A 14,798-nucleotide genomic window follows, 5' to 3' on the forward strand; every position below is an offset into this window, starting at 1 on the left:
TTTTTTTTTTTTTTTTTTTTTTTTAAATGCAGTAGGAAAGGGTCTTTGCACAGTTGGCGATCAGGTACAGAAAACTGATGCTCTTCTATTTGGCTGTTACAACTTAACTTCATCCGTACTACTGTACATATATCCAGCAGTAGTTCCAATATCTATCTGTTGTGTTGTCCTTCACAGGTGACCTTGGATGTGGGGTGCCAAGCAGGTTGGACGGAAGTTACGGCTGCTTGTCTTGCCTCTGCTGTTAATGATAACATTTATATGGTTCCCCAAGCAGTGCTTTAACAGCTGTAGTCATATGCTTATGCAATCTAAGGATCAGTGGTGGTTGCTTCCCTGGAGATGTCCATCCCGTGTCCCCCCCGCCTAAAACAGCATTGCTGTCAGTTGGAAAAGATAATGATTTGCTTAATAGTGCAGTTAAGTAGCAGTGCAATCAATCTAGTGACAGAGTTAAAATTATCTCATAATTACATTGAGAATCAAAGAATTCCTGGCTTGTGGGGGGAGGAGGGAAGCAGGAAAAGAGATTGCATTTAAATGCAGTTCTAGGAAGGTTTGGTTGATATCACCTCCTTAAGGTGAGCCAGACGCTGCTGTGAGTTACCCCTACCCAGATCAGATTGAGCATTTTAAGCCTCTTGCTGGGCTGAAAAGGGTCTAGGAAAGTGTATTGAAATCTATTTTAGGCTATGCAGGCTTTCTTTCTGTTGATGTTTCTAACTTCCTTTTATACAAAGTCTGTAAGTACTTAGATAACATGCTGCATGTGTCTGAAGTAGCATGTGTCAGAGGTTTTGGGTCTCCTGCTCAATTATTTTAAATGGGGGGGTAGTAGGGCAGTCATACAGCACCTCCCAGTAAACCTCCCAGTACCCAAAAGGGTACAAGGTGGACTTGGTTTGTGACTTGGCAGCGTGGAGGTGGCTGTGAAACGTCCCCAGGAGCTCCCGCAGCCAATACCAGCTTCCTGGTACGCAGCGAGGGACGGTGATGCCGATGACATCTGTGATGCAGATCCGTGAAGTAACAGCACCACAGCGTGAATTTGAGTTGCCTTTGCGTGCTCGTGGCTTTCAGCCAGCAGAGATGAGGAATGTTTTAACTTCCTGCTGTGATTTCTGGGAGGATTCGGGAGATTTAAACATCGTAGAAGCTGTATCCATCCAGGGAAATTACATACAGACCTGATACTTTGGTAAGAGGAGTGATTTGAACAGAATGCTTTCCTAGAGATCTTGCTCCTTTGGTGAAACCAGGTATTTAATCTTTCTTAAGAAAAGATTAAATTCCTTAAACAAGACTTTCTGTCTGGAAGATGCAGAATGCCAAAACAGGAGTTTCAAATTATTTGAGTTAAGAATAATAAATGTGTGTGGGAAACTCCCTCTCCTGGAAGAAGTCCCCTTGTCTGCCACATGCTTTCCTATAAACTTGTGAACAGGTTTTCCCACCAGCCCCAAAATCAAAAAGGTGGCAGTTGTTCAGTGGTGTTGGAGATGATGCTTTTCTGATTTTCAGTGGTCATGGAGGGTGGAGGTTTTGGCAAGCCTTTGGTAACCTGAAGAGTCATGGTGTCAAACACATTAAATTTAATGTTCTAAATTTAAATCCATCTTCCCTTTTTACAGTAGGCAAGGAAGAAGGGGAGAACGGCAGTTATTACTGATCAGACGTTACTGTGTAATGTTGTCTGTCGAACTTGATTCTGTATTGTTAAATATACTGTGTACATTAATAACAATTTGTTCTGTTTCTCGTGGTAGGTGCAAGTTTCTCTCATACAAATGCTTCCAAACCCACGACAACTAACAGACCTTCTAGCCTGTAAAACTGTTACTGTATCTTTAAGGTTATTAATTCAAATGTTGAAATACTGTGGGGTTTTTTTTAAGTACATGATGGTAGCAGCCCCCTGGTGTGAGTAGGTGCTTGTGACAACTTGTGACTGTCTCATTCAGAAAGACTGGAACAGGCCAGTGTTTTCCTGATCTTGCCAAGACAGCTTAACTTAATAAATAATTTTTTAGCTGTTGCATGCTGAGAACTTCTCAGTGCCACCAAAAGATCTAGTGAACTTAAATGAGTTCTGTTGCGTTTGTCTGTAGATGTATTGGAATGAGTTTTCCTTGGTTTCTAGTAGGGAAAATAAATATGTTGAAAGTGAAGAAGGGTGTGCCAGTCACCCACCACCCACAACCATGCGTGCTTTCACAGACTGTATTCAAGCTCTTGCAGATTTAACTTGGTCTTAATTCTTTCCTGTGCATTTATTTTTTTTCCCAAGATAATACTTATGTTCTTGAATTACAGGAGTGCAATGTCAAGACGCCTCTTTTGCCTTTTTAAATTGAAACACACTTTGCCCACTGTGGGAGAGGGCAAGCTAAAAGGATTTTTGTTCGCTCTACAACCTCCTTGTTGACAATAGCACAGGGTTATTCCAGATGCTGCCACAGAAATCATGCTTGTCTGTGGACGGATGGTCTCTTCTTGTCATCCCTGAGAGATGTACTCTGGCTGTGTGGATTTGCTGTGTTTTAATGTTGCTGAAATACGGTTTGCAGTTGGTGCAGTGTCCTGCTCTGCTGTGCAGTGCTGTAGCAAGGCTATGGCCTGTGTTCCTTGTTTTGCTAGACGCTGCTTTTCAAGCCATGCTTGTTTTCAACATGCTTTGTTTTCCTTCATGACTGTTTTCCCTCAGAAATTACTGATCTTTGGTATTTAATCAGGACTTGATGTAAGCATTACTTGTTTGTGTCACTAAAACAACGGTTTGCTTTCCCACTGATTTCTTTGCATGTGGAGCTCTTATATGGTACTGTGTAGTATTCAGGTGGGCAGCCACTTACACTGCTCACAGCCAACTATTTTAGTGCTTATCTTAATGCTTTCTCAATGGCTTGATGTGTTTTCACTGCTGTACTGAGAAAACAGCAAAGTTTCAGCTATCTGAATCAGTTCAAGTGCTATCAGGGGACTTGGTCTCTGCAAATACTAACTGTTTGGTTGGAAGTGTCTGGGCCTGGTACCTGAATTCTTAACTAGTAATGCCTTGCTGCTTTCTGTCTTGTTTTAGTATAAAGCTTTGCTATACTTAAACAAAAAAAAAATACTGTGAAAAGAGGAATCTGCTGTCAGTATCTCATGAGGATATTTCTATACATGCAAGCTTTTAGCAGATACAGTTGGAAATAATCATGACTAGCAGCTCTGACAGCTAATTGTGGTTCACTTGCAAGTTATTTTGATCCAGTTCACCCATCAGCGAAGCAGCATAAGCAGGCAGGCATGAAAGAAACTGATTTTAATGAAGTCCTAACCCTGAATCACTCTTCCTTGATGTATGGATCTTCTAAGTTTGTTGATACGTATTTTGGAGATGATTGCAAGCTGTACTTCGGTGCAAGTACAAGACTGCAGAACTGTAAACCCAGCAGATTCCACAACCTTGGAAAACAAGGCAGAGTCCTGTCAGCTGTGGAAACTTGTTCTCTCCAGCATTTGTACGCTCAATGCAGCCAAAGTAAAACTACAGCAAATCTCAGATGGAAACTCCCACCTGCTTTAAGATGATGGCATCTTGAAGTGGGCAGTGGCCTCAATGTATAGGACTTTAGCTTTTCTCATTAAGGAATAAACCAAACTGGTCCTGGTTCTGAAGGTCTTGATAAACCTTCTGGTGTGTTCACCCTGTTCTCACTTGCACATGTTAAGTCTGCGTAATGCAGACAGCATGGCTGAGTAAAACCCGAACTTGTTACCGAAGAGCCACAGCACTGGAGACAACTTGCTCGCACGCCCTGGGTGGCTGTAGAGGGAGGGCTTTAGGTTCTTTGCTCCCCATCAGACAGACACCAAGCAGGGGGTGAAGTTGTTGGAAGGAGGTGTGTGTATCTGGGAAACTGAGGGGGGTTTTACCCAGGCTGCGGACATGTGTGTGAGGTGGTACAGTTGTGTGGTGCCAGATGGGGGCTCTCTGGCCTCTTAAGACTATCCCCATAGAGGAGGAGAAATCTGGGATTCCAGTTTGAAAGAACTTCAAGTAATAATTAGCATGGGATCAATGGAGAAGCCCTGGTTCCCAGGCCTATTCACTGCAGTGAAAAAGCATTAAAAAGGTTCTTGGAAAGAAAGTACTGAGAGTATCCTAATCTGCACGAGCTGAGCCAGCCTCCTTGCTTGGATTCAAAGCGTGTTTTGAAGTCCTTACCTTGATGCCTGTCCCTTTGTGGGTTTTCTGCAGAGGCTTTTTTCGTTTATGTGTAAATTTAATTTTCCTGAGAATTATTCAATTTTCATTAACCAGCTGAGACTGTCAATGAAAATACAAACTGTAAAGATAGCTGTGACAGCTTGTATACTGCAGAGCCAAATTGTAAATTATCACCTAGGCCACTGAACTCCTATCACGATATATTAAACCCCCTTTAATTGATTTGGAAAAGCTTTAAGGAAGTGACCTAGCCAGAGATCTCCCATTACTTTCTTTTCCAAATCCTCCTCTCCCAGGATAATCTCTTCTCCCAGGGCTGCTGATTCTTAAATGGTCTTAATGACCAGAAAAATGGTCATTTTTCTAGTGGTTTGTTTCCAAGGCTTCTCAGTCTCTTAATATGAATTAAGCCTCAGTGTTCATATTGGAAAGAAGTGTGAATCGCAAACCTCTTGTAGCGTGCATATCTCTGTGTGGTTTACAGATTATAATTGGGCAAGTAGTTCAGATCAGCTTTTCAGGACTGGCTGTTGAAAATTGATTTGTGTTGGATCTTCCTTTGGTCTTATTCTTTGGATGAAGCTGTGACAGTTTCTGTGGGAAAAATTTTTAGATGGTTAGAGGTGTAAACACAGTAAATGTTATCTTCTGGATTTTTAAAATAAAAGAAAAACACTTGAGCTGAAACAATCCAGAAAAATTCCAGTTAAAATCCTATTGAAACAATCCTTGTGATCTGAATGATACAGAATTAGTAGAATACAGTATTGTTAAACTGAAACACAAAATGGAGTCAAATGTTTGGGAACTCTTTCCATAATGCTTCCTTATAATCCTGGTTTATCACATATACTGGCAGTGGATAACTTTAACCATTGAAAATGCATAGGAAAGGGCTTGGTCTGTTTTTCTTTAAGGTTCTTTAGTGATTTAACTTAGATGCACTGACTTAATTGTTCCTTAAATAAACTAAGGGTGTGTTTGTGCATAGTGCGTTTGTCTATAAACTCAGTTTTGACTAGTTTACCCAAGACAGAGGAGGGAGGTTCAGGAAGTGACAGAATTAATTGGCACTGACGAGGGCCTGGCCACAGGCTCTGTGGGGGCACTGATGGGGGGAACAGCCCCTTGTCGGGGCTCCTCAGCCTGGAGGAGTGAGGGACATGCTGAGCCTGCCCCGAGGACAGTACTGCCTGGCAGGTGCAATGATGGACTTCAGCTTTCTTGAAACTCTGTTTAGCTGTTAGTGCCTCTGTCATGCTTTCATGCATTTAAGTATAATTACATTGTTTGGTTTTGTAGCACAGTAATTCCATGCAGGAGATGCTGAAATGAATAGCTTTGAGCGAGTGAGTGCTACTAAGAGATGCTGTTACAGTCATTCCCGTTATCAATGGTCAATTACATAAAAATCTTTTCATCTCTGGTCTCCTTCTTACCTTCTCCGAGATGACTGATGATGAAGTGGTGAGTACAGGCACTGGAGTTCCAGTCAGACCCACTTGCTGCCAAGGCTGGGAACAGGGCGTTTTGGGGATCTGTCCCTCAGATGATAAATGCTTTGTCTGGAGGAGCAGGACCAACGTGGCTCTCTGGCGCTCTCCCTAGCACACCGAACTGTCGCACAACAGTATTGAGAGGCCTGGGAAACACTGCCAAGTTTGTGTTTCTGAAACCATATGCAGAATGCTACAAGGTACCATATGGCTGTTCTTTATGCTCTACAGAAGGGGTCACCCCCAGTTTTCTATCTCCTCCTCTGGCAGAGAGACCAGTTGAGATGAGCTGAGGAAAGCCGAACTGGGAAACCTTCAAAACTGAGTTTAACATGCTATTTGAACATCAGGTTCAAAATAAGCATGTTTATGTTCTTACTGCACTGCATGAGTATGTCGATAAAGATCTGCCTCCTCAGAGTGCTGCCTTTTGGTTGCGTTTAACTTGTGCTGAGTTGCCTTCTCTAGGCACATACGGATGGCACACGGGAGGTGAGCACTGCACCGTTTCCCCTCTTAGGGTGGAGGTGGGAGGTGGTCCTGTGAAATGGTCAGGTACAAGGTACATCGTTAACTAAAGGCTATTAAACATTAACATACCGGGTTATTAAATTTGCATATAAGTTTCCTTGATCCGTGATCTGGTAGCACAGTGAAACGATGCTCTTTAATACTTACATATTGGATTTTTTTTTTTTTGTTTTCTTCTGTTGCTCTCTAGGACCGTAACTTGGCAAGGGAACACAAGTGATTTAGAAGTCAGAGTTGCACAGTAACAATCCTTAAGGCAAATGGCATTTCTAGGGGAAAAATGTCAGGCATCCACCCTTAATCGAATGAAAGGTTTTTGCAGGGCTTCATGATAAGCCATGTGTGGGACTAGCAAAAGGACTGATTTTTACTGTATTAATCACATCTGGTAGTGAACTGATGCAAACAGAATGTAGGAAGCAAAGCAGCATGCGGAGTTCAGTGTCCTATGCTTTGCTATTTTTTACAGATGAAACCTGTTAAATTGGCCACAGGTGTTTGTAGCCATTTTTCTTGGGACCTGAACTTCTGAAAGCAAGAGTATCTGTAAAACTTTTTTGGCACTTCTGGGCTATACTCTTAAACTCCTCAACTAAGTGGCTTATAAAGGATGCGGTCCTAAAGCTAATTCAGTCTCCAAGCTTATCCTGTAAGGCTCATGCAAGAGAAGGAGCTACTTTTTGTCGTCAGTGCTTGGGTTGACTTGATGTGACTCTGGGTACAGGAGGACTGTCTCTTACTGTCCAAGGCACTCCTCTGCAAAGACTACTTATGTTTCTGCTCCACCAGTTCTCTTTTTGGACCAAACCCAGGTAAGCTTAGATAGAGAGATGAGTTTGGGGTTTTTTTTGGTGGTGTTCTTTCTTGCAGGAAAATAAACAGGGAATTGATGGTGTAGGACTCCCCCAGTACTGGGATGTACTGGGTTGCTGTGGCTTGCAGAATGTTGTATGTCTCTGTATTTCAGGATATGCAGCTTCTCCGGAGCTGTACGTATGCCGGTGCCGACTGAGATGTCTGCAAGAGCCTGCTGTTTCTTTTTAAGAGCTGAAAGGAAGGTTCCCCTGTTCCTGAGTTTATTTCCCTGGAAAACCAGTGAGAGTTGGCTGGTCCCCAGAACACACCAAGGCAGAAGGAATTGCCTTGCACTTGTGGAAATCTCACTTTATAATTCAGCTTATTATTTCATTCTTGATGTTGTAAGTGCCCGTGATGTGTCAGTAGCTGCTGTTTCCTCACCGGAAAGCTCATTATGCAGGATGGCACCAAGGTGGGAGAAGAGGGGTAAAAGCTCTTCTTCTAAACTGGCTGTTACAAAGACCAAAGGAATTGCCTCCTGTGGTCGGTAAGTGCTAGAGGAAGAAAAACAAACAAACAAACAAAAAACCCCAACAAAACAACAGTAAGCTGCTCTGAGGGAATCACCGAGGGGAATTAATCTGTTTCCTTCACTCTGGTTATAGTTTTCAGCTGTGAGTGGCCAAGAGAAACGAAATAATGAATCCTGAAATCAGTGGGATCAGAAGTCACTAAATGCTTCAAACTCCTTTTTAAAACCAGGGTTGGCAGCCCCTTTAATTTGAGAAGAGGTCCCATCCTTTTCAGTACAGGAGGATTCAAGTAATGGATCGGGAAATTAGGAAAAGGAATTTAGTTCTGCTTGGTATCATGGTATTTTGTTTAGCTTCTGTTTTTCAAGCCTTCAGAATGTAAGGGAATTAAAATTCTCAGCTTTTTTTTCAGTAACCGTGAGGGCTGTATTAAAGAAATGGAATTCAAACTATCCTACTCTAGTAAAGCGAAAATGTTTTCATAGTGAAACTGTGATCTGGCATCACAAACTGCAAGGGAGATGTTCCAGCCCCACTTTGGGTTGTCTGCATAGAGGTAGGAAGGACTATGTGAAGTATTGTGGATATAGAATATTTGGATGAGAGTATAGTGGTCTCGGTGTACCATGGCTATCACCTGTTTCAAGAACAGTAGGAATAGTGTCATTCTTTGAAAGTTGTTGACATCTGCAATAAAATTACGAATATAGACTAAGGAAAGGTTTTGGGTTGGGGTTTTAGTTGTGGGTGTTTTTTGTGTGTTTCTTGTTGTTGAGGGAAGAGTCATGTGGATGTTAAAAGCAGTGGAGACTGCTTGATCAAGTGCTTAACATGTCTCTTAAAGTTTCTGATTCTTTACTTCCCCTTCCCTCTCCCCCCCAAGAGGAGTTATGAAAGCCATCAAAACCAGTGATGTTCCTGTTACTGATGTTCCTGCAACTCATCGTTGCAGCATCTTCACAGCAGCAGTAACGCCTGGGAGAAAGGCGCAATGAAGAATGAGGAGCAGTTGCTTCATCTTTTTTTTTTTTTTTTTTTTTTTTTTTTTTTATTCCTTCTCCTTTTCTGAAAAAAAATAATCTTCCTCCTACCCCCACCTCTTCCTGGACACTGTGGACTACCTGTTTCTTTTTAGGCAGATGGGCAAAGGAAGCAGGATGAGAAGGGAATATTTATAGCTCACCTCCTGTTTATGTTCCTTTCCTAGCAGATGTGATGAAGCTCTGTACTAATGCTGGAAGAAGAAAAAATTTAGGCACAAATGAGAAGTGTGGCAAATGAAGATCATTTGCTAATGTGTAGGTCATACAGAGTGCTTCCAAATGCAAAGATTAACACTTCCCACATTTTACTGGCATGGCCTTCTTTGTGTTCATCTCAGCCTGATTTTAAAACAAAAAAGAAAAACAAAATTGAAGAGGAACAGCTCTGCAGTTCAGACAGTTCTCATTTGCTTGACCTTCATCCTCAGAAATGTTGTCTTATGGAGGCAGTGGGTGCAAAATGTTCTTTTGGGGGCAAAATCTGACCTCTCAAGTGGGATGTGAACAAGGGTGTGCTGGCAAAGAGAGGGGAAAAAAAAAAAATTAGTTCAAGCCAGTGGGATTTAATCAGGCAAGTGTTCAGGTCCTGGGAGACAAGCCATATGGTTTAGGAAGGCAGCAGTTTGGACTTGTTGGAAACTGGGGGGAGAATTGTGCTCAGAGGTGTGGGGCTCCTCTGCCTTTAGCGGCCCGTGGCAGGAGCACAGCTCCCAGGTACAGGGCTTTCCCCACCATGCCTCCCCCTGGCCACATGTTTGGGGGTTTTGCAGGGCAGCAAAGGGGGATGGTGTGTGTGATGCCCCTGAGAGTGTCAATGCTGTTCTGTTGTGTACCGGGCTCACACAGAAACGTGGTGTGTGCCTCGAAGGAGATACTTCACGTAATATTTACTGTGTGAGCATATCTACAGACCGTAGCAAAAAGTTGGGGAAGGTTTTCCATGCAGGGTTGAACAAATCCCTGGTAAAGTTGGGCTTAATTTCAGATGAGTATTGAGATTTTTTTGTTTGTGGGGTGGTTGTTTGGTTGTTTGTTTTTTTTTAAAGGGAGATCCTGCAAGCAGGCCAAGGTGTCCAAATGTCCCCAAAGAAGGGAGGTGGTGAAGAAGGGGGGGAGAGATGCAGGCAGAGATCTCCAATGCCAGACTGGCCCATTTTTATCTTTTAAGAGGCTTCTGAGGAAGCTGGGGAGGATACTGTAGAATACATCCAAAACTAGCTGGGCAGTGCCTGTGGGCTGGCAGCAACGGGATCCCGCTTTGCTGGCACTGTGGGCATAGTGGCCTCCACCAAGCCTCCTTGTCCCCTCGCTGTCTTCAGGCCCACGTGAGGGACTGCCATGGGCATCCTTCCTGGCGGAGGACTGAAAAGGTCCTGTCGTACTCAGAGCCCTGAACTGGTTCGTAAGTGAAGGGCTTTATTTGCAAAGTTTGCTTTAATAGTTGCTGCACTGGGTGCCCAGGGGCTGCGGGGTCTCCGAGCAGAGTCTGGAGCTGCCTCAGGTTCCGGAGGCCCGTGGTGAGACACAGCCCGGCCCCTCAGCCCCACTGGTGCTGCCTCGGAGACTACGAGGTTAAGAAAGGGGAAAATGTTGGAAAATGGAGACGAATGAAGAAAAAAGTGTGAGGAGTAGCCCTGCAGGCATGGAGGAGGAGGAGAGGTGCTCCAGGTGCTGAGGCAGAGTCCCCTGCTGCCTGTGCTCCAGCGTGGGCCCTTTGTGGGCTGCAAGGTGGGTGTTGGCAGAAGGAACCTCCATTCCCCTGCAGCCCCGGAGGCAGGGGAACGAGTTGGCAGTGGTCAGTCAGATCCTGGAAAACAGGGGTGGGGTGGGAGGGAGGTGTGGCAATTTGTCTGTGTCTTACTCTTATCTACTTTAATTGGCAGTAAGTCAACTTTCCCTTTGAGTCTGTTACGCCAGTGACAGATGGGTGAGTGATGTCCCTGCCTTTACTTATTCCATGAGCTTTTTAATCTTGCATCTTCCTGTCCTGTTGAGGAGTGAGAGAGAACAGCTGGCTGGGCAACTGGCCACAGTCAATCCACCACAGCTATATGTACTTAAATCCTGTAGGAGCCTACATACTGCTGCAAAAATATTAGCTGTTGTGATAAAGTACATCGTGGAGCTTGGACAGCAGATTTCTGGTCAGAACACAAGTTTCACTCTGGGTCTCCTCCACTTCGCAAACAGGGCTGGTATGAGGGGGAAGCAAAATGAGAGGACAAGAAGGGACCCAGTAACATAGGATGAGTTTCAGAGAGATCAAAATATAACTTAGTGCAGGAGCAGAAGTAGTTGGAGCTGTGAACTGAGGGGAAAGAATGATAAATGGAGCTCTTCAGCACTTTTGAGGTGGGTGGTTTGGGTTACTGTGGTTGCTTAGGGAAGCTTGCAGCAGTTTTTGTCACAGACGCTGTCCGGGAGGTTTTAGGATAACAACTGTTAAGAGCCAGGAAGGACTTTCAGTTTTTCATGCGGTGAAAGTTGGGATAGAGAGGAAAATGTTGCTTGTTGGAAAAGGTGAGCTGCTTCATGCCTGACTTAAGGCATCCTCATTTAAAGGAGGCCCTTCATAAATTGTAAAATATTGTAGCTGGCACTTGCAAATCTCTCTTAAAGATTTTGCTTATGGTAAGAAATCTTTGCACAGATAATGCTATGTTTTTCACAAAAGCTCTGCGGCTTTTGCTGCACTGGTACCTCCAGGTAATGAGTTAGCAGCATGTTTTACTTGTGTTCTGGACATTAACCTTTTCAATGCTTGGGGTGATTTTTTTTGTTTTGACAACTTCTTTTCTGATTTTAAGTAGGGTTTGGAGACTTGGTACCCCAGAGTTGCTACCATTCTGTCATTGATAATTATATAAAACAAGGAGCATGAGCTCTGCCAGATTGCTCCCTCCTTTCCCATCAGAGAGCAGTCACTGGTAGCTAAAAGGCTGTTGTTTTTTTCCAGTAGGGCTTTGATTAACTATCACTGATGGAGAATTGAGATAGCTACATTACAAGCTATAGATTGTTCAATATAGACCTTGACAAGGCCTGGAGGAAGTGTTAGTTTTAGACAAAGAACTGGGATTATTTTCTCTTGCTCTCTTAATCATTCTGGGAGCAAAGATGCTGCTGCGTAACCCCATGCCTCTTAACATGCATCTTGCTGCAGATAAGACAGGAGACAAAGGATCAAATGGATGTGAAAAGTGAATGCATGTGGTCTTCTGACACCCAGAAAGTTATCCTGGTGCTTAAAACTTCTGATTTCAGTGGTCTGGCTTTGGAGCTTTTCACACTGCAAATACTGTTTATTTTGGAAGTGGTGGACAAATCTGGCTCAACTGAAACATGGGTGTAGTGATTCTGCACTGAAGTGCTGAGCTGTCAAGCATTTGTCTGCGGCAAATGATTGTGAGATCTGGCCAGCAAAGCTTGAAGCAAGTTGTTCTCCTCTACCCCACGCTGCTTTAGTCCTGAGCTTCAGCCTTCTGGCACATTACTACATAAGGCTGTTGAACTGCAGACGTTGGATAAAGGGTTCAGACATTTCTCTCCGTCTCAATTTTCAAACAACAGCCACCCTCAGGAATAAAAATGATTGATGATTCCTTAAGCTCTTGCTAACCTTGGATGGCTGAAGATGGCATTTAGGTCTCTACTTTGAGGGTTTGTGGTTTTTTTTTTCCTGACCATTAGAGACTGTTTTCTTAGATAAGAAATTTCCAACAGCAGCATGTATCTCGAGGCGCAGTTCAGAACTGCAGGAGTGACAGATACGTATAGTTTAACCAGTGTCTCTTCCTGTAAAACGTTGTGGCAGCGTAGTGCTGTGGGGTTAATGAAGCAGAGTCAGTTCAGACCTGAATCGGGATGGAAGAATTGTCAAAGAGGATAGACACCTCAGCTTTTTGATGAGTCACCTAACAAGCCCCGGTTTTCAACCCGTTCTGCCTTTTTCCTGGTTCTTGCCTGTGTTGTATGAGGGCAGGAGACTTCTGGAGCTACTTTATACCTGTCAGGTACCATGGCCTTAAGGTAGGATCTCTGCAGATGGTAGCTGATGGTATCTTTCAGTTATATAGCCATTTTGCAATGGGGTAACGTTGGGTTTAGTGGGTTTTAGGGTTTTCTGAAAACAGCTACTGAATTTTTTGGGTGGCCATGCAAATCTGGTAGAAGGGCGGGCTCTTCATGTGCAGAATTTCAAAAATAGATGATTAACGCCATGTAAAAGGAAATAGTAAAGCAGTGAAAAGCATGTATCTCAAAGGCCAGCTGTGCAATGGGGTCGGGTAAGACAAATACAGAAATGGTGCTTTGGTGGTGCTCTCTGACAGGAAGTTTTGTTTCTCACTCTATAAATTCTGCCCACTTAATATTGTACCTGGTCTGATACGATACTGGTTTTAGAAGGATTAAAACTGAAGTTGGTGCTTTCAAACAGGAAAAGGTATTTTTTTATAAAACTTCCTATAGAGGCTTCCCCTCCTTAGGTAAAATTTAGTTCTGAAAACTGGCTTACATGTCGTGCAGCTTCTGATCATTTGAGCTTCTGACTTTTTTCATTATAGAATAGTGATGCCAAGACAGCAGAGCTTGATTTGTCCAGGATGTGTGGCTGTATCTGCTTTGCTTGGGTATTTTTGAGTTTTAAACCTGTTTTTCTTTGGGGGTAGGGGGGTGGTCCTGGTTGCTCAGCAGTAGCACATGGGTGTTTATCAGTCCAGAAGACCTGCTATTTTTTCAGTTATCAAAAGGCAGATTTGCCCTTTGGTTCCCAACACATTGGGGTTTTTTAAACATTACTTTTGCCAAAACATGCAACTTCCCACTTGCTACAGCTGTTTAATGCCCAGTTCTTTTTTCCATTTAGCTGCCTGTTTGACTTGACTGTGGGAAGGTAAAAATGCAATTGCGAGGGGGAAAACTGAAAATTACTTGACTGATTTTTTCATTGCCAAGACTGAGAAAAATGGAGTGTAAATACAGCATAAATGAGAGTGACTTTCCAGAGCTGTCAAAGGCAACTGACTGCCTGGGCCATAGGTCCTGCTCTCAAGACAGGCTGCTGTAGTTGACACTATCCTCAGTTTGCATAGCGGGCCTCAGAAGAAAAGTGAAGTAGCAGATAAATCTGTTTTAAAGTAAATTATTGAAAGCAACCTCACAAAATATGAAGGTCTGGAAAACTTAGCAAAGAAATAATCAACAGCCTGGGGTTTGTTTTGCAGACTTCTGTTAGAAATTTACTTTAAAAACAAGCCCTACCTGGGAGATACCTTTATAGTAATACAGGTTTGACAGCTGTATTTTAGAAATCAACAAAAAATATCCCAGACTATAGGAATGTCCATATTGGACTGCAACTGTTGAAAAATCTGAGTGCTAGCAAGTCACTGAAATAGATCCCACCACAGACCAATGAGAGCTAGTGTTGTTTCTTATTCTTTTTTAAAATTGGGCTCTTTTGTGCTAGAATGGTAATTTTACCGTTGGGGGAGGATTAGTGTGTATAACTAGTGTAATTTATCCTAGGAGACAGACTTCAAATCAGTCTGATTCTACATTTTCATTAAGTTAGTCCCTTGCTAAGGTTGCAGAACATAAAAACCATCCCTACGCTTTCTTCTTTTCAGGCTTTTTTTTTTTTTTTTATTTGTAGCTCAGTATCACATTTTGTTCATCTTGAACAGTTTGTTCTTTTATGAACAGGCGTGTTTACTACTTGTATCTTAGAGTTTGGCTTCCCTCTGTAAGGAAGAAAAATACATGTCAGCACAGAAAACAGTGTAAGGGAATGAACCTCTTAATCCACAACTCCCTAACCGTACCTCGCTGTTGCGCTAAAACTTTTTTTAACCTTTAAAGACTGATGCTTTTATGTGATTTCTACTTCCCATGTGTAGTAATCTGAATTGATTTCTTAAAGCCACGTTGAATTGATCACTCTTAAAAAGCCGTTGTACGTTAAGGAGGAAGAAAAAAAACCCCACAGCTGTTGTCATACATTCTCACTTTTAACTACGTGAGTAGCGAGTGAGGTGTGTGGAGGTGAACTTGGCCGAGGGGGAAGCCCTGCTGGGTGGCAGATGGTAGGAGCAGGGCTTGTGCTTGCCAGGGCTCCGGGGGGGGCACCCCTGCGGCGGGGCAGGAGATGCCGAGCGCCGGCACTGGGCTGGGGGGGGGC

General features: G+C 43.3%; 1 protein-coding gene across 1 annotated transcript in view; it reads left to right on the forward strand.

Moving 5' to 3' along the window:
- MCU (mitochondrial calcium uniporter) overlaps positions 1 to 14,798 on the forward strand; it is a 61,711-nt gene that overhangs the window by 31,483 nt on the left and 15,430 nt on the right. The window lies entirely within an intron of this gene.

This window comes from Athene cunicularia, assembly GCF_003259725.1.
Source record: "Athene cunicularia isolate RWA chromosome 6 unlocalized genomic scaffold, athCun1 chr6_part2, whole genome shotgun sequence".
NCBI lineage: Eukaryota > Metazoa > Chordata > Aves > Strigiformes > Strigidae > Athene > Athene cunicularia.